The sequence below is a fragment of the Pteropus vampyrus genome, unplaced genomic scaffold, assembly GCF_000151845.1.
Source record: "Pteropus vampyrus isolate Shadow unplaced genomic scaffold, Pvam_2.0 Scaffold197, whole genome shotgun sequence".
Taxonomy (NCBI): domain Eukaryota; kingdom Metazoa; phylum Chordata; class Mammalia; order Chiroptera; family Pteropodidae; genus Pteropus; species Pteropus vampyrus.
In genome coordinates, this window is record NW_011888978.1 from 1,546,421 (window position 1) to 1,550,960 (window position 4,540).

The 4,540-nt window shown below is 51.1% G+C and overlaps 1 protein-coding gene across 1 annotated transcript in view; it reads right to left on the minus strand.

Annotated features, from left to right (window-relative positions):
• ADAMTS2 (ADAM metallopeptidase with thrombospondin type 1 motif 2) overlaps positions 1 to 4,540 on the minus strand; it is a 216,925-nt gene that overhangs the window by 709 nt on the left and 211,676 nt on the right. The gene's annotated exons all lie outside the window — the stretch shown is intronic.

Here is a 4,540-nt window from a genome sequence, read left to right on the forward strand (position 1 = left end):
GGCATTGGAAAGAGCCCAGAGACAGCACAGAGGCAAGCGAGCTCACGCGATAAGTCTGTGTGGCTTTCTTGTCAGCGGCGCCTGGGAGCCTTGCCCTGGAGTGCAAGCCGTGAGCAGTGCTCCCCGCCTCAAGCAGGCCCCAGCTGAGTCCATATTTTTTGGTATCTTTCAAAGTTTGAGACAGAAGCGAGGCCCGTCTGTGATTCCAAGCTCATCCTAAGAAATGGGACTTCGTCAGGTCTTTACATGAGACATTCCCGTGGTAACCCCAATGAAATTGTGTAGCAGAGTTGGATTATAGTAATCTACAATCGGTAACTAGAACAAAATTATACCTAAAAGAACCAAATCCTAAAACCCAATGGAGCAGATTCCAGAGCCTCGGCTGTGTCCTCACCACACCCTTCATGTTTTCTTTCTGTCCTCACTTGCATTGCCCAGGTGATTTTCGTTTCTGAAAAGTGCCTTAAGGGAAATTAAAAATGACCTGAGCTTGGCCGGGCTTTCTTCCACTTGCTTCAACTTACCCGAGAGCCCCATGCCCTGCCATCTGAGCATCTAGCTGTTTCCCAGCCAACCGCTGTATAGCTTGACAGCTTCACATAGGCTAACCATTGTGCCCAGCATACCCCACCTCCTTCCCACCCAAGAAATTGTCATTCATGGTCAGCTTGCATGGAGAGCCCTGACTTTCTCTTCAGAAGCCCTCGTTGCCGCTCTCTCTCCGCATGGCTGCCTTCTCCCAGGCTGTCTCGACTCTGTCTGCACCTGTGTTAATCCAACCCACCCAGATCCTCTTGCCCCCACTCCCCGCTTCGCTCTATTGTCTTCCCAAATTTCCATTCCTCTTCCGTTTTCCCCACCACCTCATTCTATACACAATACAAACACTTAGATGATGTACAAAAATTCATTCAGCATGAAAGAATGAGCCACATAACAGAGATATTTAGTCGATTATAAATTCCCAATCCCCAGTCTCCACAGGCCCAGCTCTGCCTGCTGTTTCTTGTCTGACACTGCTCTCCACAGGGAGGGCCCCAAACCTCCCACACAAACCTCCACTGCACCCTCCTTTTCCCTCACTCTCCTCAGGTGTGACTCATGCTGCCACTACGTGTCTCCGAGGACAGCCTTTCAGGTGCACACACCAGACCCCAGCATTCCCTATCCAGTCACCTCTAAGTCCATCAGCTTGTCCTCCTGGACCCTCTCAGATACGTCCACATCCTCTCCCACGGGCTCAAGTTGCCTTGCGTCTTGGCTGCACTGCTAAGAGCCTCCTCTCTGCCTGCCTATCTCCATCCTTCCTCCTTGTCTAGCTATGCTGCTCCAGTCAGAATGTGGCTTTTCAGCTGGAGATGTGACCACATCACTGTTCTGATTGAAGCCCTTGCATTACCTCTTGTTGTTTTCAGAAGGAAGACCTGTCCCATCACCTCAACAGCCACATACAGGTCTCGGACATGCTCTGCACTGTGCTCCTGCTGGCCACAGGGACTTTGCACATTCTGTGCCTCCCTTCTTCCTCCAGCCACTCGCATCTCATTCTCCAGGCTCAGCTGAAACACGCTTTCCTCAGGTAGACACTCCTTGACCCCTCTCAGGACATTCAATCCCACCAGGATGTGGCCACCTGCTGCCACGTGTCTCCCCTTCTCGGCACTTCATCCCAGTTGGCAGGTTCACATTTAATTGTCGGATAAGGTGACTAATGCCTGACTTTTCATTATTCTGAAAGCTCCGAAGGGCAGAGCCCCAAGCTATATTTGGACCCTCCCTCTATCCTCAGAGCCTAAAACAGTGAATCAAAGAACACATAAATTAATAAACATGAAAAATATAAATGTGAATAACAAACACGGAAATCGTGGATTTTAAAATAGCAGCGTCACCGGCCAGAACACACGGAGGCGCACCTACCACCAGAGGTGGACTCGGCTTTGGCTCTGAGCTTCTAAAATCGGGTGGAGGTGTGACTGGCTGCAGGACCCATGGTTCGAAGAGATGAACACCAGCAGGCTGTTCGGGACAAGCCCTGGTTTTCCTGACCTTGAGAACAAGCCACAGGCTCACGACGTTGGGGGAGAGAGGCGGGCGGGCAGGCAGCTGAGAGCCAAGGGCCGAATCCAGAAGTCAAGCTGGCAGATCCAGAGATGTGGCTTTCAGGGTTTGAAAACTGGTAGATGAAAACTGACACAGATGCCCAAAGTATATGACAGATGGAATCTGAACAGTCCTGTTTGAAGCTGGGGGAGGTGGGGTTGCTCAGAACTGCCCCCACGCTTCCTTCCCCATTCCTGGGCCCTCCTCCTTTACTGTCAGCCACGGAGGCGAGCTGGGTGAAAACCAATGGTCACAGATCTCAGGTTGACGCAAGGGTGCTCTTGCTAGGAGCAACGGCACAGAACAGGGCAGAGCCTGCCTAGCAGTGCTGATGGGAGGAGGGCAGCCCCTGCCACATAGCTTCGCCCTCTCCTGTCACCTGTCACCTGAGCCTTTTCCTTCAAGCGTAACAAGAAGGGTATTAAACACCTCCCTCACTGTCTCCTACCTGGCTGAGGAGCACCCCTCACTGTGGCCTAGGGCAGAGGGTCAGCCAACAATGCTCTCAGGCCAAGTAGGTCCCCACCCAGTTCTGTAAGTAAGATTGTACTCGCTGCTTTCCCATCACAAAGGCAGAGCTGAGTAGTTGTAACAGGGGCTACGTGGCCCCTGACACCTAAAGCATTTACTATGTCGCCCTTGAGAGAAAAAGTTTGCCGACTTCCGGTCAGGTGCTTGGCAGTGTCCCCAGTGCCTGGATCAGAGCTTGACACAGACAGCACTTGGCACATGTTGCTAAGCAAATGGACGAATTGTGAGGAGCAGTCCTTCTTCGTGTCACAGACAGGCAGGCCACAGCCTGTGGCCAGGCTCCCTTCTCCAGGGTCCCTTCCCTCACCTGGCGTACATATTGGACTTCTGGGTCTGATTGGACTGCATTGCTTTAAGGTTTTTAAAAATTAATTCAATGAATGAATAAATAATTGAGAAAGTTACTGACCGAGAGCTTGGCTATGCTAATATCAGCCCAAAAAAATTTCAAAATAATCATTAACCACCACTCTTAAAAAGACGTCAAAGGTTGTGTACTTTTTAGTAGTATCACCAAGCAGAGAGCCGCCCGAGATAGCGATGCGTCCTAAGGCGCTGATGGGCCCAGGTTCTCTACCAAGATAAAAACTTCTGTTTCACAATACTTGATCTTCAGCCATTTCCAGCAGCAATTAACTCTGGGCAATACCTATTTATTGCCTTTCATGAACAGACCATTGACAGTAAACTCATATTTTATAAGTTGAAGTCGTCTGTGTGCCATCCCCACAATCATGGCTATATCTGACCACCACCCATGTTACTATTTGCTTAATAGTTTCTTCCTATAACTCTTTTTTTTTTTTTAACTTAAAATTTATTTTAGATGAAAATTTTATACTACTACCGTTCCTGGAAAACTCATGTAGTAATAAGGTGACCCAAAACACGAATACAAAGAACAGGTTTAAGTCCTCTTATGTCAGTTTGTAAGTCCAATTTTAACTCCTCAAATTCGAGAGCGATACCCCAGCCTGCACATATTTGAGCTGGAGAGATATGAGCAAGCGTGAGAGAGATGCCAGAACTCGCATGGAGCGAGGCTTCCTTCCCAGGCGCTCGTGATGGAGAACGAGACAGGAAGGGGCTGCTCGGTAGCACTCAGGCCACGTTTAGGAGCCACTTAAGTCACCTCCATCCCCACACTTTGGAAAGGACCAGGGTGAAGAAAACTTCATTCTCTCTTCTTGGCCAAGCGTCATTTGCCATTGTGCCTTTGATAGGTCGGCATCCCTTGTCCACCCACGCACCCTCTGTTGCCTTGGCTGTTCCCAAGCACATAGCAAGGAGCCCTTTGGGTGAGACCTCTCCTGGGAAGGGGCTGGATGGATGCAGGTCTGTCAGACACAAGTTGCCTTGGTCTCCTTGTCTGTCTTGGGCTGGAATTCTTGAATGATCAGAGCTCTGGGCAGGCTGGACTCAGCCGCAGCTACCGTGACCCCCACCCCACTGACCGACACCTGGGCATGGTACTGTGCCCTGGAGCCCATAGCCATGACGCAGGGTGGCCCCGTGCCATCCTTTCTCATGATCTCCCTCCTCCCTGGCATGCGACCTCTTTCCAGGAAAGGGAAAAAGGAGATGCCCACCACAGAACGCCTCTCAGGCCCCATATCAGGAGGTCCCTGCTGGACCCTGACCTTCTGTCTGGTCCTTGTTAGCAAGGTGAGCAAATGCACAGGCCCTGTGGCTCCTGAGGGCGGGCTCGGCTGAGCATACACCTGTGAATGTCTCAGGCCAGGTGCCCAGAACCACTGCTGCCTTTGCCGTTCTGCTGACCCAGACTCTGCTGGGGCACATAGGCACCTCCTCTCCCTGAACAGAGAGCAGACAGCTGTCTCAAGCACCAGTGCAGCAGCCTGGTGGCAGTTCAGGGTAGAGGGACCTGGACCAGCACTGTCTC